Source organism: Sus scrofa, chromosome 4, assembly GCF_000003025.6.
Source record: "Sus scrofa isolate TJ Tabasco breed Duroc chromosome 4, Sscrofa11.1, whole genome shotgun sequence".
In the NCBI taxonomy this organism is placed as follows: domain Eukaryota; kingdom Metazoa; phylum Chordata; class Mammalia; order Artiodactyla; family Suidae; genus Sus; species Sus scrofa.
Genome location: NC_010446.5, coordinates 36,650,092 through 36,673,821, shown reverse-complemented (window position 1 = coordinate 36,673,821; position 23,730 = coordinate 36,650,092). Strand labels below are relative to the sequence as shown.

At 40.2% G+C, this 23,730-nt stretch overlaps 1 protein-coding gene, 1 long non-coding RNA gene and 1 pseudogene across 6 annotated transcripts in view; 1 reads left to right on the top strand and 2 right to left on the bottom strand.

Annotated features, from left to right (window-relative positions):
• Positions 1 to 19,625, bottom strand: part of RNF19A (ring finger protein 19A, RBR E3 ubiquitin protein ligase) — a 73,318-nt gene extending 53,693 nt beyond the window's left edge. Inside the window, exons 1-2 of one of the 4 annotated variants that reach the window (XM_013996573.2) lie at positions 19,319 to 19,583; positions 15,615 to 15,744 (exon numbers count right to left, since the gene is read on the bottom strand). The gene's annotated coding sequence lies outside the window, so the exon portion shown is untranslated. Of the gene's footprint in view, positions 1 to 15,614; positions 15,745 to 18,695; positions 19,102 to 19,318 lie in introns of those variants that run through there. The other 3 variants (XM_005662947.3, XM_013996572.2, XM_013996574.2) reach the window with 3 other exon arrangements.
• Positions 9,547 to 10,136, top strand: LOC110260248 (annotated as a pseudogene).
• LOC110260247 overlaps positions 21,272 to 23,730 on the bottom strand; it is a 104,583-nt gene continuing 102,124 nt past the window's right edge. For both annotated transcript variants that reach the window (XR_002343183.1, XR_002343184.1), the window contains one exon: positions 21,272 to 22,526. This is a non-coding gene — a long non-coding RNA (uncharacterized LOC110260247). The remainder of the gene's footprint in view (positions 22,527 to 23,730) is intronic.

Sequence of the window (23,730 nt, the reverse complement as noted above, 5' to 3'; positions counted from 1 at the left end):
CAGTTATCACAATACCACTTATTGAATAATGATCTCCTTCTACCCACCTCTGACCAATTTGATAAGCTATTTCTTGGTATATGAATTTCTTGCTCTCTAGGTCATATGGTATATGAATTTCTTGCTCTCTAGGTCATATGGACTTCCAAAATACACTCTTGAAATAAACTACCAAACTGTCTGTTCCAATTTTTATGCTTCCACTGAGGTAAGAGGTAGATGGGCCCTGGGCTGAGAAAGGCTAGGATTTGTTAGGCCAAGAAAATTGGGGCTTGTTTCTCTTTGACAGCTCAAGGAAAAAGTTAATTGGCAGGAGCTGAGCTCTACTGGAGTAGAAAGATAAGAGGACCACATCAATCACCCCCAGGGTCAAGAGCTCCCCAATTACACATGCGCATGCAGTAAGACTCCTGGGGGTCAAAAAGAGAGGGGCACCAGGCCATAAGTCTTGATACCATTCTGACACCAGCTGCTTTGGAATCCATCTTTGCTAAAAGATGTTCACATATCAGGAAGGGTCCTGTGTCCAGTCAGGTGTGAAAAATAAAACAATTGCTAAAGACCCAGAAGAACCGTCCTATATAAGTGATTCGAATCACCTCTCTGGTTGGTGCGCTCCTCATTGAGGCTGAGGCCGGCACCCGCACTCCTCTTTAGAGCGTGCATTACTTCTTTGCTTCTACTTCTTCTCTGTGTGCTCTCCCACATGCTGTACCTGTTTTCACAGTTTGGCCTCCTTGGAACATTCTAGTTTTCAACAGGGGTCAAGAATCAGAGCAATTCTGCTCTTAAGTCTCTAGTTAGTTTAGCGGCTGGGATTCCTGGTTTTCAACCAGGCTGCCTAGGTTCAATTCTTGAAAATTAAGCAGAAAATTAAAAAAAAAAAAAAAAGGAGTTCCCGTCATGGCGCATGGTTCCGACTAGGAACCATGAGGTTGCGGGTTCGGTCCCTGCCCTTGCTCAGTGGGTTAACGATCCAGCGTTGCCGTGAGCTGTGGTGTACGTTGCAGACGCGGCTCGGATCCCACGTTGCTGTGGCTCTGGAATAGGCCGATTTGACCCCTAGCCTGGGAACCTCCATATGCTGCGGAAGCGGCCCAAGAAATAGCAAAAAGACAAAAAAAAAAAAAAAAGAAAGAAAAAAAAGAAAACTAAGCAGAAAATTAAGATCTTGCTCCAAGCCATTACTCACTGCTGTCTCTCCGAGATCACTACCAGCTGGAAAAGTGCTTATTTCCTCAAATTCTCATCAATATCCTATGATATTTCAATAGCTTTTTCTAAGCGGCAAAAAAATAAGTACTTTCATTCCCACTTCTTTGATTACTAAATAAACTGTACTTCATCGTACATTTGTTCATACTTACAGCCCTCAATTTTTTCAATGATTATTCTGTTCATATTTTTTGCCCATTTTTACACTGGAACATTAGATTTATTTATTTATTTATTTTTGTCCTTTTAGGGCCGCACCAGCCATATGGAGGTTCCCAGGCTAGGGGTCGAATTGGAGCTGTAGCCGCAGGCCTACATCAGAGCCATAGCCACACCAGATCCAAGCCATGTCTGCGACCTACACCACAGCTCATGGCAACGCCGGACCCTTAAACCACTGAGTGAGGCCAGGGGTCAAACCCACAACTCATGTTTCCTAGTTGGATTCATTTCCACTGCGCCACAATGGGAAGTCCTCTCTTTGATTTTAAATCTTTTTTACTTCGTCTTAATATTTACTAATTTTGTTTTGTTTTGAAGAGTTTTAAAACTCTTCTTTAGACACATCTTTCATTACTTTATATGCTTACAAAATCCTTTCTATGGATGAGATCTGCTATCAACATATTTACCATTTCTGGTATTCTCCATTCTTTTCTTTTTTCTTTTTTCTTTTTTTTTTTTTTTTTTTGCTTTTTAAGGCCACACCTGAGGCATATGGAGATTCCCAGGCTAGGGGTCGAATTGGAGCTGCAGCTGCTGGCCTAAGCCACAGCCCCTAGGGATCCAAGCTGCATCTGAGAACTACACCACAGCTCACGGCAACACCATATCCTTAACCCACTGATTGAGGACAGGGATTGGACCTGCCTCTTCATGGATATAAGCTGGATTTGTTGCTGCTGAGCCACAATGGGAACTCCTCTTCATTCTTTATTAAAGTGGATCCAAGTTTCATCTCCTGTTTGGTGTCATTTCTCTCCAACCTGAAGAACATCCTTAAGCATTTCTTGGTGTTGCAGGTTTCCTAGCAATAAACGCTCTCAAGTTTTGTTTATCTGAAAAATATCCTTATTTCACCTTCATTTTTATGGATAGTTTCAATGAATATGGAATTCCAAGTTGATAGCTTTATCCTTTCAGAACTTTAAATAGGTCATTCCAATCCACTGTCTTCTGATCTCCAAACATTTCTGAAGCCATCCTTCACTGATATTTTGATTCCTTTGTAGCAACAGCTTTTTTCTTTTTTGGCCACCCAGAGGCATTTGGAGCCAGGGGCACATGGAGTTCTGGGGCCAGGGATCAGATCTGAGCCACAGTTGAAGCAACACAGGATCTTTTAACCCACCGTGCCAGGCCAGGGAATCACACCTGCGTCCTGGCACTGATCCGGTTTTGCCCCAGTGGAACTGTTGGTCTCTTTTCTTTTGGCTGCATTAACATTTTCTATCTTTGATGTTCAGCAGTTTGACTAAGATATGGCTAGATGTGGTTTTCTTATAATCACCCCAGTTGGGGTTTTATGAACTTCTTCAGTTTGATGTTTATTTAAACCAAATAAGTGAATTTTTTGGCAATTACTTCCTTACATATTTTTACCCTACCATCTATTTTGTCTTTTATTCCTCCTTCAACTATTCACATGTTAGTTTAAAACTGTCCCATTGGCCGCCAAAGCTCTGTTCACTTTTTGTAATCTTTTTTCTCTGTATTCTTTAGACTGGCAAATTTTTATTGGTCTGGCTTCAGGTTCATCAACTTTTTCCAATCTGCTATTAAATCCACTGAGCAAAATTTTTATTTCAGGTATTACACTTTTCAGTTCTAGACTAATTCTGCTCCTTTATAGTTTCTATTTCCCTGCTGAAATTGCCCATCTGTTCAGTCACCATGATCATGCGTCTCTCTTTAGGCCATTGAATATATTACAGTTACTTTACAGTCTGCTAATTCTGCTAATTTTAGGGTCTGCTACCATTTTGGGGTGGATGGTCTTGACACCAAAGTCATATTTTCCTAATTCTTCATATGTCTAGCGGCTGCCTATTATAAACTGGATATTGTGGATGATATGCAGTGGAGACTTTTATAGCTTCCTATTTTCTCTGAGGAGTGAGGATTTTTATTATACCTGCCAGTTATCTCTTGGCTAATAAAGTCAAACTTGGGAAGGCTTGGTTTTATGTTTTAGAATGGGTCTTCTGAGCACAAATGTTTGCCAAGCCTCTTTAGTTTGGTGGGAATTGAACACCAAATCCTGTCTTCCCTGTAGAGAATAGAAGCCAAAATCTCTAGTCAGTCTTTTCTGCCTGATTCCTATTATTTTCCATTGAGCTCCTTGGAATCTCTCATGCATGTTCAGGGGACAACAAGGTATTTCAGGGGAGTTTACCGAATTTAGGGTTATCCTACTATAACTCTCTCCTTCCTGGGATTTATTCACTCAATTTCCAGATATTCTGGCAGTCCCCAACTCCATCCCCTGACACCTTAAGCCAGTAAGACTTTAATTTTCTGCTTGATTTCCAGCTGCCCTATGCTGCATGAACCTTTCCTCAAGAGGAAAGCTGTATACACTTTGAGGGGAAAATATCCAGCAGTTTTCCAAAGGACCCCTTTACCTAAGGGCCTGAGATACAGTATTCTTGAATCTGTACATGATGCTGTCATAGGACATTTTAGCTAAAGCTTAGTATGCATTTGTTATCGCTACAATATTAACAATTATTCTACTACTTTTAAAAAATGATCTTTTAAAAGCTTCTTGCACTAATACTTGCAACTTTAATGGGTTCTAGGAATACTAAATTTGTTAAAAAGTAATCTGTATAAGCATTAATTTATTCTTTCAACAAAAATGTTCAGTGCCTATAGTGTGCCAAATGCTCTCTAGGTGGTAGATATACAATAGTGAATAAAAGAGACAAGGCCTCTGTTTTGTGGAACTGTCATTCTAGTGCACCCAAACCAAGCAGTGAACAAAGATATTTCAGATTTCCCCAAACAGAGTATAAGAGACTTTGCAAAGATATAAATTATAAGGTGATTCCTTTTTTTCGTAAGCATAATTTTGAAAGAAAAAATACTTGACTTTATATTTGGCCATATATGGTAGTCCCATAATTAAAAAAAATACTTGTCAATATCCATTTTAAAACTTTCTTTCTAAAAGACTATACATTATATGCTTTTGCCACCACTCTTATTTTTCATAGTGACAATGGTTTTCTAGAACCATAAATAACAGACAATTTAAACTGTACAAAGAGGAACCACAAGTTATCTGAGCAAATGATTTAGTATAGAGAAAATTAATTTAGCTCACTGTGCCTAACTTCAGGAACCAATGTTGGTAAACAGCAGAGGATATCCTTGAAACGTGACTTACTTTGGCCTTGCTCTTCCTCTAGTGTTAAGGAAAGGTTCCTAAGGCAGTGAAAAAAGGAAATATCTATCTTCCTAACATCTCCTGCATACAAACAACCTATCGAATTTAAATATGGCTAAGTACAGTTTAATGTAATAGTTAACTACCAAAGAAGAGAATTACTCATTAAAAGCCATTCTTTGATCAGACCACAACTAGAAGTGATGTACTAGAAATGATATATCTGCACGCAAGCTAATTTTGGCCCTAAGTAAATAGAGCTTTTGTACATCTGAACAAGAAGTTCATTAAAATAAGTCTGAGGTATTAAGTTGTTTGGATTTTTACATATGGCTTTCTCTGAACAGTATAAATCACTGAAGTTCATTATAATTTTGATATTCCTCAGAAAGGTTATTTAAATGCTTAAGGTTATTTTTAAGTTATGTCATTCATCTTGCCAAAGTCAAATGTGGAAATGTCATATTTTCCTCTAATAAATTTATTCCCCAATATAGCTGGAAGTTCAGCCACTGTGGCAATGCAGGGTATGGGCATAATTCTTCCTGTCCAAATAATATTAAAGAGATAGACTCTCTTACAAAAACTAACTTATTAAACATATCTTTATACAGTCTGCTAAGGTAAAAATATAATAGGCACAGTAATAAATTTTCAGAGGATAAAAATGATTAAAATAACAGCTAATACATGGACAGCCTTCAGAGAAATCCGTGAAATCCATACAACTGTATACTAAATTGTGAACATATGCATATTCTAGGGATAGAATCCATAGCTTTCAATTGATTCTCCAAGGAGTCTAAAATGTAAGAAAAGGTTAACTGTTACTGCTATATTGGAATTTAATTTGTCAGTAAAATTAACATCAATTTCTGAAATCTTTTCTGCTCTAGTTTACATTATTAGTACAATATTCATATTTGTTCTCATTGTTAGTTCAGCTGGAACATCTTCTATTCCTTTAGGATCTGAAGTTGTAGTTCCATCCAAAGGAGTTAAGTTTGAGGGAAAGTTAAAAAACAACATTCATCTCTAAACAAATGTCTCAGATTCATAATGCAAGATAAATATAAGGTATGAAGATGGCTTAGAATCATCCATCACATGTTTAAAAAAAATGTAATAAATAAAGGCTAATTGTTGTATATTCAAAAGTATTGATTATAAATGCATGATGAAAATACAGAGCTATTAGGTCGTCTTCACTTAAAATAGCAATTGTCACTTTTTTTTTTTTTTTTTTGCTTTTTAGGGCCACACCCCTGGCATATGAAGTTCTCAGGCTAGGGGTCAAATTGGAGCTACAGCTGCTGGCCTGTGCCACAGCCACAGCAACACGGGATCCGAGCTGCATCTGTGACCTACACTACAGCTCACAGCAACACCAGATCTCTGATCCACTGAGCTAGGCCAGGGATTGAACCCGCATCCTCAGATACTAGATGGATTCATTTCTGCTGCAATACAACAGGAACTCCCAGAAAACATTTTTTAAGGTTTATCATACCTCATATAGTCAATAACAGTATCTCTATTTAAAATGTAACAGACAAAAAGAAGTAAAATATTTGATGCCCAATGAGAGTCAGTAACAGTGCTAGAAATACAACCTGAATGCCTTTTAATTACTGATGTCTCCTCAGAAACATGAACATGTTTTATGCAGATCCAAGAAATCTGGGTTCTCTGGATAGCTACCAAGTGGTTTTGTGGCTTTAGCTCGGCAATAACTTCTCTATATCGTATCATCTTTGGCAGAGATGATGTTTTATACTCATCTGTTTCATTTTCCTTCCACTCACAGGTAGATGCAGCCATGTGTCCAGTCCTGGCCAATGCAATGTGAATACAATGATACATGCCCTTTCCAGGACTAGTCATCCCTTCAAACATCCTTTGAGCTCTCTCTTTTCCCTCACTAGCTGACTGAATATAGTAATTCTAGTGGTTGACTCCAAGCAGGTCCTTGCGGACAGGTGAATCACAATATGGAAGGAAGTGGGATGCCCAAGTCATCCACATGGTTCTTGTATTAAGTGAGAAATTAACCTTTAGAGTGTTCTACTGTGAGATTTTGGGGTTGTCTATTTCAGACATAACTATCTTACCCAAGATAGGATAAAATGAGGTAATAACGTAGAGTAGTTTGGAGGGTGGATTTTAAAAATACTACACATATTATGGGGTAAAGATAGCATATATTTTATTCAGACATTAAAGCATGGACTTTGGAGTCACAAAGTTTGGATTCAAGTTCATATTCCAACACTAATTAGCTAGCTGTGTGACACTGGATTAAATTACTAAAACAGGAGTTCCCGTTGTGGCGCAGTGGTTAACGAATCTGACTAGGAACCATGAGGTTGCGGGTTCGGTCCCTGCCCTTGCTCAGTGGGTTAATGATCCGGCGTTGCTGTGAGCTGTGGTGTAGGTTGCAGATGCGGCTCGGATCCCGCGTTGCTGTGGCTGTGGTGTAGGCCACAGGCTACAGCTCCGATTCGACCCCTAGCCTGGAAACCTCCATAAGCCGTGGGAGCGGCCCAAAGAAATAGCAAAAAGACAAAAAAAAAAAAAGGAAAGAAAAAAAATTACTAAAACAGTTTATTCAACTGTAAAATAGGAATAACAACCTATAGTCCACATGATTATTACCAGGATTAAATAACTTATATAAAGAATCCAGGATAGAGTATGACATATTACTTTAAAATATTAGCTATAAATATCTGAGAAGATGGCACAAATATAACTAAACCATTTACTGGATAAAACTGTTTAAAAGATTATCATGCTTAAGGTTAGAAATAAAATGAAATAAATTATTGGCTCTGAAATTGGCTTTTCTAATGTAGTCTAGCCACTTGCAAGTTTGGAACACATCATTATAGTACATAAATTTCTCCAAAATAAATATAATGTTTTCAGCCTTCTTATGTATGTATGTGTGGTCTAAAATTACTGGAATAAGTAATTTCAACTAACTACTTCTAAGCAGGGGAGGTGGAGATAATTCAACAGATCATGAGCATAGCCGCAAGTCAGTTTAGGAGCACATTTTTTGGAAAGTGAATGCTTACCAAGAACTCAAACATACTACCTTGAGCTCCTAAGGTAACTTAGGATAACTTCTATGATCTCCTAGAAACATAAACTAAAGTTCAGAATAAACTATTCCCATATGCCATAAAACCTCCCCCAAGAGATAGTTCTTAAACAGCCTCACACACACACACCTGCCACATTTACCTATTTAAGCCAATTCTTGATTGGGAGATAAGAGAGAATGGTACTTTGTGGTTTCAATCATATTCATTACAAATAATACTCATTACTCAATCCATTACAAAAAATAAGAAAAAACATTATTCATTCCATTTCTCTTAAAAAATTTTTAAATATTTTAAAATATTTGGACCAGTTTGGACTAGCCCCTTCCAAGCACTCTTTGTTAAGGAGAGCAAACAATGTGCCAATAGGGAAAAGAGAAGAAAAGCACAGTGCAAAACGGGCGGTATGAGGGAGTGCCCAGAGACACGAAGACATTTTTAAATAGGTTTTTAAAAAGATATTTAGCTGTCAAAGATTTTTTTGAACTCGTTAAAACACTCATTGCTACCTATCAACAGAAGGGAGATATTAACTTAGTCTGAGATCTTAGTCAAGTCTGTCTACTTTCTGAATTTCAACTTCTTTTTTGAAAGCTAAAGTTGATTGGACAAGATAATATCTAAGGTCCCTTAGTTCTAAAAGACTATGATTCTAATTAAAAATAGACAGTTGTTATACATAGCATACTCTAGGATTAAAAGTGTATAATATTTTCTGAGATAATTTTACCTCTGTTCTTTTAAAAATATCTGCAGGCGTTCCTGTCATGGCTCAGTGGTAATGAACCCGACCAGTGTCCATGAGTCTGTTGATTCGATCCCTGGCCTTGCTCAGTGGGTTGGGGAGCTGTGGTGCAGGTCACAGACATGGCTCAGATACCATGTTGCTGTGGCTGTGGTGTAGGCCGGCAGCTGCAGCTCCAATTCAGCTCTAGCTTGGGAACTTCCATATGCCACAGGTGTGGCCCTAAAAAAGAGAAAAAAAGAAAAAGAAAAATATCTGCAAATTCTCTTAAGTGTTAGTATATTCTTTAGTCTCATTCCAGTGGAATGAGTATTTTATTTGCAAACTGAAACTTTACAAGTTTCATCATTAATCTGAATAATTCTTCTAGGACAATTACAAACATTAAGTGTTTGGGCTAATTTTGTCCTAATCATTTTTTTTCGGAAGGATTTTTTTTTTTTTTTTTTTTTTTTTGAAGCTGATTTGTCTCTTTCTCCTAAAGAATATGAGGAATGGCGGAAGAGGAAACCTCTGTCCAGGGTAAATCATTATGTGTGTGGTGTGCTTAATTTTATGACATATGTACAAAACGAGGTAGCAGAGGCTGGAAGAGATATTTGGTAGAAGTCCTAAAAGCTATTTTTAAAATTTTCTTCAAATTATAAAGTAATTCTCAGAAGGAACACTATCTCTTGGGAAAGAAGAAGCACAATAAGCAAAATCTATCTATTTTCCTTCAGATACACAACATTCATATAGCCTCTCTCTAAACATGTTCCCCCAAAATAAAATCAAAACTGAAATACAAATGAAATATTAATTCTGTAAGGGAACAAAACAAGTAGAGGGAAATTTTTTTCAAGAAAGCAGAATCTATACATGAATTACAAAACAGGTAAACAATCATAAAGGTTCATTACTGTTACGATTTTCTCATTAAGAATTCAAAAGAAACAAAATAGGTTTATAATTATAAAACATACTATACATTAGACATTTAATGATAGAAATTTAACTATAGGAAGCATCAATCTAAAGACCAATTTGAAAAATCAGCAGGGCCGAGGTAGGGTGACCCCGCCGGAGCTGCCACTGCCAGCAACATGTTCAAGGTAATTCAGAGGTCCGTGGGGCCAGCCAGCCTGAGTCTGCTCGCCTTCAAAGCCTATGCATCACCAAAAAAGGACTCACCTCACAGAGCTGCTATGAAAGTTAATGAGCTTTCACTCTACTCTGTTCCTGAGGGTCAGTCTAAATGTGTGGAAGAGCCAAGGATCCAACTTGAAGAAAGCCATCTCCATCCAATCTCTAACATTATTGCGAACCACATACAAGTTGGTGTCAGGACATGTACTCCCAAACTAAGCCCAAGATGCAAAGTTTGGTTCAATAGGGATTAGACAGCTATGAATATCTCCAAAATGCACCCTCCTGGATTTTTTCCAAGGCTTGGTATTAACTGGTTTTGCTGGGGTTGTTGGACTTCTTTTGGCTGGAGGTTCAAAAATAAAGAAACTGGTGTAACCACCTGGTTTCATGGGATTAGCTGCCTCTCTTTATCATCCACAACAAGCCCAGGTCAGTGGAGAGAAATTATATGACTAGGGTTTACGAGGATACACAGTCATAGAAGGTGAGGAAGGAGAACTTTCAAAAGCCAGAAAATGTGAAGAATTCACCTGGAAATAAGTAGAATACTCCATGCTCTGCCCATTTAAATCAGTTATAGGTAAACACGGGAAACTCCACATGGTAAAACAACAGTATTTCTACAGAAAAATGGCAGGGAATTCATTATTGAATGTAGTAAATTGGCATTTTTTCTTCAGGAAAAACTATACTAGGGCTTTTTGTTATTTTGGGTGATGCCATACTACAAGTGGACTAATCTGAAATTCTTTAACCTAGAGATAATATATAAGCCTCCGAACTCCTCTTTATCATGTTACTAACTTTTTTTTTTTTTTTTTGTCTTTTTGCCATTTCTTGGGCCGCTCCCGCGGCATATGGAGGTTCCCAGGCTAGGGGTCCAATCGGAGCTGTAGCTGCCAGCCTACACCAGAGCCACAGCAACGCAGGATCGTTAACCCACTGAGCAAGGGCAGGGATCGAACCCACCACCTCATGGTTCCTAGTCAGATTCGTTAACCACTGCGCCACGACAGGAACTCCTTATGTTACTAACATTCTAAGTTAAAAAAGAAAAAGAAAAATCAGCAATCAAGAGACAAAAGGGAACGCAAATAAGTTATGGAGATACAAAAAATGAAAAGGCTACAAACCTGCAACTATTTCACAAATATTAGTTATGCACAGGTGCATCTGTGAGATACCTATTTGCTCTTAGAATATTGCACCAACTTTATTTGGCTGTGGAACCTATCCTTCTTGTGACACTAGTGTTCCAATTTAACCTTATACTTTGTGAGAAAGTAAACTGTAGTCTAGAGCTACTCGGTTGAATATATCATTATCAGCCACATGAAGCTAAGTTTAAACGACTTAAAAACTTTTAAAAATTAAATTTCAGTTCTTCAGTTGCACTAGTCACATTTCAAATGCTCTACAACCATATGTAGCCACGAGCTACCATACTGGATAGTGCAGGTGTACAATATTTCCATTATTGTAGAAAGTTCTACTGGACAATGCTGGTCTAGCGATTATTTGATTCATCTATACAGCTAATGTGGCACAGCCAAACTCTCAGTCCTCTTTGTCCTATTTTACTTCCTAGACAAGGACTTCACCAATCACCTGGTTTCTGAATGATCACGTCGGCGTTTTTGTTAAGTTCTGCTTACAAATCTCCATTCGCTTTTCAAACTTTGCATGACATTCAAAGCCTTCCACAAGCTAGCCTTAGTCTCTCACCATTCTCCTACATAAAAATATACTCTGTGGAATTCCTGTTGTGGCTCAGTGGAAATAGTATCCATGAGGATGTGGGTTCGATCCCTGGCCTTGCTCAGTGGGTTAAGGATCTGTCGTTGTCATGAGCTGTGGTATAGGTTGCAGATGTGGCTTGGATCTGGTGGTGTTGTGGTGTAGGCTAGCAGCTGTAGCTCTGATTCAACCCCTAGCCTGGGAACTTCCATATGCTGCGGGTGTGGCCCTAAAAAGCAAAAACAGTCTAGCCAACCAACCTACTTGTTAAGCATATTAACAAAACAGTTTCATCTCTATGACATTTCCTATGTCTTTGTCTCTGCCTGAAATACTCCTTTCCATCTTCATACTCCACTTATTTAATGTTCTTTCAAGGCCCACCTCCTTTCGTATCTCCACAAGATCATTTTAGGTCAGTAATTATAGGTAAACTACTAAAAATTGTTCCCTACTTTTATTTAGAAGTTTACAATTTTCTAAATACTTCACCTAAACATTTTACTGTGATTCTTTGCTAGAATGTGGGGGGAAAGTTAAACAGAATAAAAGTAGCCAGGAGTGTGTCTCTGTGTGGTGCCGATTACAATTTTTTAAAGGGTGATCAGAGTTTACTGAAAAGATGACAGTTAAACAAAGACTTGAAGAGAGTTAGTCATGTGGAAATCTGGGGAAAGAGCACCCAAGGCAGAGGCAAGAGCCACCACAAAGGCCCTAAGGTAGGAATGTGCGTGGCATGTTCACGGAATATCCCAGAGGCCAGAATGTGGTCAAAGGGAAATGAGCAAGACAAAGAATATATCAGATAAGTCAGAATGTTATGGGGCCAGGTTGCATAGGGCTTTACAGGCCACTGTAAGAATGTATGGCTTCTATTCTATGTGAGAAGTGAAAATTTATAGGGCTTCTAAACAGAGATAGTTTATAATATGAATAATTTAAAAGGATGTTAAGAATAGAATGGGTAGGAGGAGTTAAGGATAGCAACATGGAGAAAAGTTTAAAGGCTACTACAATACTCTAGCAGCAAATGATGGATATAAGATATGTTTTGAAGGTAGAACTGACAGATTTTCTAATGATTTCCAAGGGGATTTGGGCCTGATAAATCAGGACAGAAAGAGCTTTCCACTGAAATGTAGAAGGCTTGTGAAAAGAACAAGTTTTAGGGAGGAGCTAAGAATAGGGGTCTGGAGTTCCTGTCGTGGCACAGCGGAAACGAATCCTACTAGGAACCATGAGGTTTCGGGTTCGATCCCTAGCCTTGCTCAGTGGGTTAAGGATCTGGTGTTGCTGTCGCTGTGGTGTAGGCTGGCAGCTGTAGCTCTGATTAGACCCCTAGCCTGGGAACCTCCATATGCCACGGGTGCGTCCCTAAAAAGACCAAAAAAAAAAAAAAAAAGAATAGGGTTCATTTTCAGACATTTAAGTTTGAGATGCCTTTTATATCTCAGGTGAGAATACACATCCAAATACCCATATGACAAGCCTGGAGCTCAGGGAAAAGTCTGCCCTAGAGCTACAGTTCTGGAGAGTTCCTGCTGTGGCACAATAGAATCAGCAGTGTCACTGGGACGCAAGTTTGATCAGTCCCCATCCTGGCACAGTGGTTTAAGGATCTGCCAGAGGAAGATCCAGCAAGGGAGAAAGATAAAGTGGAAGGAGAACCTTTTCAAAATCACACCTTCACAAGACAAAATGTATTGGTCTATCCCTATACTTATGCCTTCTCCTAAATATAAACTGTCCTAAGAAGTCAAAAACAAATAGGAGCAAACTGGGAAGAGGAGCAAGGGAAGGACGGATGTGAGAGACAATAACAATGTATCTTACAAGATATAAACTATTTCTCGGGCTTGTTCAAACTTGAGGGTATTAAGACACTTCCTCTGATATTTCTAAGAAAGGATCAAAATTCTAAAGGAAGGGCTGTCTAGTCTCTGATAATCACAATGCATGGTACAAAACAAAGATAAACACAGATCTTTTTACTTTTCCCTGTATATTAGTTTCCCATAACTCATTACCACAAAGTGGGTGACTTAAGACAACAGAAATGTATTTTCTCAGTTCTGGAGGCTAAAAGCCTCAAATCCAGGAGGGTTACAATCCCTTTTGGGGTGGCAAGGGAGAATCCATTTTTTGCCTCTTCCATGTTCTAGTGATTACAAGCACTCCTTGGCTTGTGGCCACATCACTTCAATCTCTGCCTCCATGGTCACACTGCTTCCATCTCTTATGTGTATCTTCCTCTCTTCTGTCTTAAGTTTCCCCTGCTTTTCCCTTATAAAAACAACTTGTCATTGAATTTTTATCCACCCAGATAACTCACGATGATCTTCTCAAGATCCTTTATTCATCTGCAAAGACTTCTTCCAAATAATGTATCATTCACAAGTTCCAGAGATTAATACGTGAACACAGCTTTTTGAGGGCCACGATACCGCACACTATAGGATTCCAGAAATTTTTTTAAGTACATCAGTAAAGTGTGTTATGCTTATGTAAAAAGCCAAAGGACATTCATCTATAACTTTACAGTCATTACTATTATTTATTTATCTTTTTAGGGCCACAGCTGCAGCATAGAGAGATTCCCAGGCTAGGGCTTGAATCAAAGCTGTAGCCACTGGTCTGTGCCACAACCATGCCAGATCTGAGCCACATCTGCAACCTACAGTACAGCTCACAACAACAAAGGATCCTTAACCCACTGAGCAGGGCCAGGGATCGAACCTGTGTCTTCATGGAAACTAGTCATATTTGTTCCAGCTGAGCCATGACAGGAACTCCCTATTACTATTTCTTTTTAATGAAAAGATACGGCTATAAGAAGACATCCATTTGATTTAGCTATATACTTGATTTAGCTCTGTTTGGCTATGTATAACTGCTTGCCAGGTAACCAATGCAACCCCTGATCTGGATAAAAGAATCAGTCATTGTGCTCTACAGTAGATATCTTGTGATGACAAGCTTTTCTAAATGGTTGTTTTACTTTCCCCACTCAAATGCCCTTAATCAGTACAGCCCTCTATTTCCAGAGGACTTATTACACAATTTTGATTTAAGGATGCCTTTTTAAGTGTTGGTTATTCATACAAACAGAAACTGAAGGCTAAATTAATTCAAGCAATATTTAAATAGATCAGATGTTTAAAATCTGGAGCAGAGCTAGTCAGCTCTCCTGATTCATTGTGTTATAAGAACATCTTGTATTGATTCATTGTAACTTATTCCAAAGCGGAGATAAACAGAACCTCCATATGCAGTAGCCTCATGGGTACTTCTTCCTTTTGTTTTTACACTGAGAGTTGCTATGACAAGTTACTAATAATGAAAAAATCTCTTTTGCAACAGCCTTGTCTGAGTAGTTCAGAGTGTTTCAAAGACATAACTTACACTAATCAAATGAAATAGATGACAGCACATTCTCCCTAATTTTATAGACGGGGAAAGAGAGAGAGGCAGAGTGATTTGGGATAAGTTGTATAACCAAGAGAAGTCAGATATCCTGACTTTCCATTCAAATCAGTAACTATAATTCGATGACATCTGTGCTTCTGTATTTAGACTCAAAAGACATGTTAGAAAAAGACTACCAAAGAAATACAAGAATTTCTGTGGAAAGGAACAAACGTTTCATGTAAAAATGCCTCTAGAGCTGTGCTCCACTGTAACCACATAATGGATCAAAGACTTAGTACAAATAAAAGAATGTAAAGTCACTCATTAAAACATGCTGAGATGATAATATTTGGGATATGCTGGGTTAAATAAAACATACAACAAAATTAATTCCCCTGCTTCTGTTTACTTTTTAATATGGTGAACAGAAAATCTTAAATTACATTTATGACCTATGTTATATTTCTATTAGATAGCCCTGCTGTAAAGAAAGTTAGGAAATAGTTACCTGACAATATATAGACTTTATTCAGTTAGCAAATACTTATCCAACACCTATCATTGCCAGGCTTTAAGCTAAGTGCTGTGTGAACAAAGAGAATGGTCCCTGACATCACAGAGTTTACATGATCTTCTACACTTCTACTGCACATTTCTTATGTACCATCTCATTTGCGGTAAATGCATAAGAATAACCTAAATTAGAATACTTTACCTTAGGGAGCAAATGCCAATACGTGACTTAGAAATCACAAAATATAAACCATTAGGCCATCTATTTTTGTGATACATTATTTACATTATTATGTTATATATGATTTTTCTGTAAGCCCAATACGGTCTCATTTCCAATAGCTTCTGGTTTCTTGTTCCTTACCTCTAACTAGTTTGCTCCCTCCTATGGTTCGCTTCTACCAGAATGTCTCTTCAACTGGCAGTCTTGCTTGCCATTCACATTACAACAGGGCTGTTTATTATTTCCAGGGGTCTTCAGAGAGGGACAGAGGCTGAAAATGTTAAGTGTACATAATTTTAAGGGGCCGACTTCAGGTTTTTTTTGGACTCAAAACTAGGTTTTGAAGTTTTGGGGGGCTTAAACAAACTAGGGTGATTTCTGAGGATTTTATTTCAAAAGTTAATGCAAACTTATTTGAGGGCTAAAACAACTCCTCGTTAGTTTTGTCCTATTGACGCTTTCACATAAGAAAACTCTCCTGTGTAAAATTTCAAAAACAAATTAACAAGTAGCATTTCTTAAGAAATGACTTGTAAAACAAAATACTAAATAATATTGATAGGACAAGAATGTATAATGTTTTTTAGGCTAATGGCATAGATTTCAATAAGGTGTTATCAATAAACAAAACAGCCGTTCAGGTTTTATTGACAGTTACAGAGAGAGCAATAAAAGCAAAAACTATTTTATCAGAAGGTGATAAGAAAGTATTACATATGATAGCTACTGAGAAATAAAGTACCCAAGTTTTGAATACCCAAAATGACTTCATTGCCCTTTTTTAGTGGGATTCTACCAGCATCTGAAATACAGATGTGTTTAGCAAAGGAATATTATCCTTCAGGCTTTAGCTGTTAAATACCCAGTTGTTTCAATATTATACAAAGCTAACAAAAACTAATAGTTCATGACTTCAAAATAAAAAAGAAACAAAGAAAAATAATAATTACTTTTGATTGCAGAAAGAAATCACCCAAGGAAAATTCAGGTGATCTCCATAAGTAACTAGATTAACACTTTTCTAAAAAGGAATCAACCCCAAACCTCTTTAATTAAGGTAAAGTACTTCATTATATGGTCATAGGTCCTTTGAGTCGTCATTAAACTACTAGTACTGGTTTGCCAAACACAATGCAAATGCAATCAAATATAAATTTAGAAATACAACTTATCTTCACCCTTCAGCCCAAAATGGCCTAATTTTTTTATATGGGCTTCAAATGATAAAAGAGCATAAAGCTTAGTCAGCACGAAACTGGGCTGCATTTGACAATTAATTGTCACTTGTTAGTAGCATCAGAAAAACAAGTAATAATTCTTTAAGATTTCCTTCACAACCTGAGAATATAAGGAGGCAACTCATATATAAATGCAACAAAATTTATCCCCAGCTTACTCTCTGCCCAGCATCTGACTGAGGAATTTCATGTATTATCACAAATACTTGTTTTCCTTTTCCTCCTTGAAAAATTCAGAAAACTACACATATTTCAATCCTCGATGCCCTACAAATTGGGTAGATGGAGGTGGGGGACAGGCAAGAATGATTAGAAATCAAAGAATTTCTGTGATAAATCTAAATAAGTGTTTACTATAAAATCAGAACGTGCAATAATACACAAGAGATTCTTTCAAATGTTAAAAGAGATTGTTTCAAATTACCTATATTTAATTCCATCTACGACCCCTACAAGAATTGTATCATTGGTTCTGATTCCATTAAAGAGAGGCGACCCCAAGTGTCTTAACTCACAACTGCAAAAATATTACCTTTTGACTTCCTCTATTTCAAATTTGTGAAGTGCATTTGTTTTCCACTAAGATGCTGAAGTATCTTTAAAAACAGGTACTAATCTTAGTACTTTTCATATGTTAGGTAGAAAAAAACATGGTTTCACTTAGTCAATTAGAAGGCACCCAAAATTCTACAGGTCACCACAAAAATTTTTAAAAATCCAATACCAGTCAGATGTCAGTAAAATGAACTGTTCTTTAAACTCTAATGATCAACTGAAGCATCATCCAAGTAAAACAACACTATTTCAAGTAGTTACTATTTGAAGACTAAGAATTGAGTCGTGTTTCAACTCTTAAAATAATGTTACAGTTAAAAGTCAATCTTACTGGAATCCTCCTGGTAGTCACAGATACTGAAAAAATACACTAACATCAGTTGCCAAATATAATTTTTTCCTCGGAAATAAAATAGTTTCTGAGGACACATGAAGTTCGCTTATACTGTATACGGTCATTTGAGAATATTAAACCAAGAAATAAAAAGGGTTTTGTTGTTACATAGTTTGGTTTATTAAGTCCTAAGACTGAATTCTAAATCTTTACCGTGGGATTCCACATAACAAGCAAAGGATATTTGAAAATAAGCTTTAACAACAGATCATAGCCGTCTTCTAAATAGAAGTATTTACATTTTGATTCAGTTCTGACAGCTGTGTATTAAGGAAGTATAAACAGGCAAATATAGTAATAACAGCTTGACTGATAAAGAGAAGTGGAAGGATGGTCATTAAGATGGTTAATGGCATAATTGAAAACGAAATTCAGGCACACCGTCAGACTTCACATAACCAAAAGGTCGAAGAAATAGGATGAAATTTAAAAATACACATGTAAATATAAATCAAAAAGACAGCCATGTTCTTACAAAAAAAAAAAAAAAGCGGGGGGCAGGGGGGGGAGAAAGATCACAGACATTTTAACGCAACCGGACAGAAGAAAGGATTGCTTTATTCCTCCACTGTTTACTAAAATACTACCATTTCCAGCCAATACCTGGGCTTGAAAATTGCAGTGGCACTTAAACGCTGTCCTTTGCAACGTCCACCCAACAGGACGTTCCGCAACCTTCTGAATAGTAAATATTAACCTGAATAAAGCATCGTTCGTATATTTCTATGCTCACGTACCCATGGGAAAAAAAATTAAGACCTTTCTCCCATATATAGCCCTAACCCTTCTCTCCCCTCTTTTATTTACTGCCCTTGTCACGAGGTTAATGAACCCTAAAGTTATTTTCCTTCTCCCCATTAATGAAAGCGAAGGGGGAGGGGAAAGCAACAGCAGAGGGCAACCCAGACGATAGGAAAAACGGGAGATGAAAAATAGCGGCATTACTAGCTGGATGTAGGCTGAGAACTACCTGAAGGTCTAGCGTGAGGGGAACAATCGTGGAAGAACTACCCCCCCCCTTCAGAAATACTTTACCCCAAGACTACACCATTTTTCGTCTGTTTAATTTCTGCTTTTGCAGGGAGTGGCAGTTCTCACGGATGAACGTTCCCCGGTGCGCGCCTCCCTTCTCCCCCCGGGGTCCCCGGCCGCAGGGGTTTGGGGGCGCTGGCCCCGGCGCCGAATTTGCAGCGAGGCCCGGAAATCGGTCCCGTTAGAGCAGATTTCACCCATCAGGAATGCGCTCCGCCCCCGCCGCCTCCCCGCCGCGGCCGCCCTCCGCATAGACTGCTCCAGGGTCCGGGGACGTGCAGGAGGGGAGAGCTGCCTCGGCCCGTCACAACACCGCCTAGTCGGCCGCCGTCGCCCCAGACTGCCCAGGCCGGGAGGACCGGGCTCGGGGCGGATCCCAAGCCTCGCCTCCGCCCGCGCCGCTGAGAGGACGCCAGCGCCGGGTCGGGCGGGGGACGCGGAACCCGCCCGGGGCCTGACCCAGCCCCGCGCGGAGCAAGAGAAGGGGAGCCTATCCCCAGGGATTTCCGAATCTATTTTCGTCCGGGGGAGGGGCGCGAGGACAGTAGCCCGAGCGCCCCGGGTCGGAAACCGGAGCCGCCCCTGCCCTCCAGCTCTCGGGCGCAGCCTCCCGTACCCGCCCGTACCTTCAACTCCTCAGCGGGGCGGCGGGCGCAGGGCTGCGGGCGAGCAGGCCGATCTCCTGGCGGCGGCGGCAAAAGCTGGAGGAAGTACGGAGGACGATTCCTCAGACCCGCCGAGGCGCCTCTCAGCTGGGGCGGGGGGGACGGAGAGGAGGGGTCCCGAAAGCCGCTTTCCCCAACTCCTCCTCCGCAGTTCTGTCTTGACGGCTGTTCCCGGGAACCAGCGCTGCAACTGCCATTCTCCCCCTCCCTCAGCCCCCCGCTGTCTCCGCCCCCTCCTCCCACTCCTTCCTCCCGCCCCCACCTCGCCCCGCCCCTGCCCTGCGCACCGCCCGCGTGCCGTGCGTCATGGCGTCACGCCCACTGAGTCCGTCGCGGGCGGCTCTGGGACTCTGTCTTTCGCTTGCGCACGTTCATCCCGCGCCCGTCCACGAGCGCCCCGCCTGATACTCAGGCGGTCCGCTGTGTGTCCCCGGCGCCTCCTGCTTATCGCTGGCGCGGGGCCGTCTGCGGCACTTCCTGCCGCTCAGCCCGCAGGACTTGGCCCGGAGCGGGCCGGGCTGTGGGGCAGGTGTCTTTTCCAAGGACAGGTGGGGGAGGCTAGAGCTGCTCCCGAGGCGAAGAGAGATGCTGGCCTTGGGGACCCCGGCTTTCGGCGTTCCGCACGCCATTCTTTCCTTTGTGTTACGGTTCACTGTGAGATTGGCAGCGCCAGGGAGAGCAGGGCCAGGATGCTGCAGCGAGTTTCTGCCCCTGTCTGCGAGGAAATATCCTTCCCCGAGTGTGGCGACGCCCCCACCTCTTCGTTCTTTCAGAGTTAATAGACCGCATCTTTCCCCCGGGGCTGCCGGGAGCAGCACTTAGCCACAATTTAATACCATATGTGAGAGTGATATCACAAGTCGCTTAAGTATTCAGAATTCATAGTTCAGTCTTTTTTGATACATTCTGAATTACTTTAATCCAGCTTTATCTGTTCCATTCCCTTATATCCTTTAAGCCGGTCTACCCCTACCTTCTTTGAATTTTTTAATCTACACACAACTGGGTATCAGTTCTTCTTAGTTGAATAAACGCATTCATTCCATTCCTTCTTAGCTGATTTCAAGATTTAGTCTCTCTTTGGAATACTGAGAAACAGGAATGTGATAGATGCTGGACAGAATGTCCTTTTGCCATCTGTTACTTAACTAAATATATCACCCTATCAATCCTTGTTTTAGTGTGTCTAATTTAAATTAGAAACAAACCAAGGAACTGTAGTCTCTCAGAGGGTACTTAGTATCGTTGGTAACCCAGTAAATGTTTACCAATTAGAAAACTAAACAAGCTAGGTAGTTTAGGTCTAAGTAACTTTGACGAAGAATCTTGAAATAATGATGGGTATGCTTATTTTCACTTATCAGAAGTTTTTTTTTTTTTTTTTTGTCTTTTTGCTATTTCTTTGGGCCGCTTCCGCGGCATATGGAGGTTCCCAGGCTAGGGGTCGAATCGGAGCTGTAGCCACTAGCCTATGCCAGAGCCACAGCAACGCGGGATCTGAGCCGCGTCTGCAACCTACACCACAGCTCACGGCAACGCCGGATCGTTAACCCACTGAGCAAGGGCAGGGACCGAACCCGCAACCTCATGATTCCTAGTCGGATTCGTTAACCACTGCGCCGCGACGGGAACTCCTTTTTTTCAATTTTATTTTGTAAATGTCTCTTGCATGACTTCATTTTTTATTTTTATTTTTTGTCTTTTTGTCTTTCTAGGGCCGCACCAGCACCATAGGAAGGTTGCCAGGCTAGGGGTCCAGTCGGAGCTGTAGCCTGCCTATAGCAGAACCACAGTAACGCGGGATCCTAGCCGCGTTTGTGACCTACACCACAGCTCACAGCAAGGCTGGATCCTTAACCCACTGAGTGAGGCCAGGATCAAGCCTACATCCTCATGGATGTTAGTCAAGTTCATTAGCCGCTGAGCCACAACGGGAACTCCTATTTTTTTAAAATTATAGTTGATTTCACTTATCACAAGTCTTAAAGCTGCAATATGCATTCAAATAGCATTCAATAGCATTATTTGAAGGCAACCAACAGTATATTCAAATAATGTAATCAATGGGATACTTTAAGCCTACCAATAGTACAAGAATAGTAAGTTAATTGGATATATAGAATCTCACCCATACATGATATAATCTTTCTTGGGAATATATCAACATGTTGAACATCTCAGAACAGATGGGGCATTGGCTTGGAAGGGAGTTTTGAGTAAAATGGCTCTGCTGAGTGGAAATGGACTTGTATTCTACATAGTTGTCATAATTTCCAGAGATACCTTTTCCTAGTTTTCTTCTTGAAAACTGCAAGGATTTCCTATTCTTCACTGTAGCAATATAAATCTATTAAGAAACAATCTATCAAATATCTCACCTCAAGTATCTCCCACAGGCACTTCAAACTCAGCCTATCCCAGAAAGAATGTTATCTTTTTCTCAAAATTTACCTCTTTCTTTCACCCAGGCCCAATCCAGAAATCTAGGATTCTTCACAGGCAGCCTCCTTTTGATCAGTTCTAATTCATATTTAACCGCCAAGTTCTGCCTATTGTGTCTCCTAAACATCCCTGCATTGCCCCTTCTGTATCTTCCTTTGCCTTTGGGGCAGTGGTTTCAACTCCAGCTGCATGTTAGAATCTCCTGCAGAGCTTTAAAAAATGTTGATGCCCAGGCTGCATCCACCAATTAAATCAGGATTGCTGAGGATGGCACTCAGGTGTTAGTATTTTTTAAAACTCCCCTGGTGACTCCAATACATAGCCAAGATGGCAAACCACTGCTAGGGCCTCATCATTTCTCACTAGATTACTGCAGAAGCGTAATAATTGGCCCTAGGTGACTTAAATTTTGGCAGCCTTCTCCCTTCTTTCCCTACCCTCTTCTAATTCATTCAATTTCATAAATACTTATTGGATGTCTAGTATGTTGGGTGGAGGAGTTTGCGGTTATCGAATCTGTGGAAACGGCAATGAAAAAGGCAGACCTTGTTTCTGCTCCCAGGGTGCTTACATTTGGGGAGGCGGAGTTGAGGGAGACAGAACAAATAACAAAGACAGAAACAAAAGGAAATAAACTTACCAGAGTAACATGTAGAAGCCAGGGAGGCTGTTACTTTAGGTTGGGATCTCAAACTAAAGTCCACTCTTCTGACATTTGAGCTGGATTCTACAAGACAAGAAGGAAGCCAGTAAGTTAAAGGGTGGGGAAGGCAGAGGAGACAGCATGTGCAAAGGTTCTAGAGAGACAAACTTGCCAAGTTCAAAAGGCCGAAACAGCCTAAGAGGGAACATGATGTAAGTTTAGAGAGGTTAAGAGGGAGCTAGATTATATAAGACCTTTGAAGGTCATGAGGAAGAGAATTCTAAATGGTTGGGATGATGTGTTACAAGAAACAATAGATTTTTAAGTGGAGTGACACCCAATTCTTTGAAAAGGATCACTTTAATTGTTCTGCAGATCAGATTGTGTCAGAGCAAGAGTGGAAACAGGGAGAGCAGTTAGGAGACTACTACAGGAATCCAGGAAAGAAATCATAGTTCTTTGGACCAAGGTGGAGACAGAAGAGGATGGCTTGGAATTTGAGAGGCAGAATAGATACGACTTGCTTGGAGAGGGAATAAAAGAAAGAGAACAATGGTTACAATAATAACTACTCTTTATTGAATACATAGTACATGACAGGCACTGCTTTAAGTGCTTTATAAGTATTAGGCTGTTTAATTATAAGAGTCCCAAAAGGTGGGTGCCATTATTATCCTATTAACAAACTAAGATCTGAGGCTCAAGAGGGTAAATCATTTGCACAAAGTTATATAACTGGAAAGTGGCAAGGGGGGAGGGAATTGGACCACACAGTCTATCTGGCACCAGAGTGCCTACCCTACTCCCACCCCTACCCCAGGCCCCTCCATTGGTGACACTGTCAGTGAAAATTTCTTCACAAAGCTACTTACCACAAATGCTTTCTCTTCTCCTTTTGTCTCTCTCTCTCTCTCTCTCATGCATGAGCATCCACTTTTCTTTGTGCGTGCTATCTATGCTGCCTAGAATCTCCGCTCCTCACTTCTTCTCTGTCTGGCTCAATTTATCAATCTCCTCTGGCCCTTACAGGCCTTCTGTCTCCCTTAAACCCATCTTCTCTGGCTCCACAGTAACGCTGTGCTTATCTCTATCACCCTCTGTGTGAAGCACTTCGGTATTATTTGTAGGTCTTTCCCACAAATTTGAAGGCAGGTAGCTTAATGCCTGACACATAAGGAAGAGAGGAGGGAACCAAAGATGCCCAGTCCTGCACACTTGGCATGCCTTCCCTGGGCCATGGGAGGTACAAATGTGCAAATTATTGTCCCTGCCTTCAAGAAGCTTATAA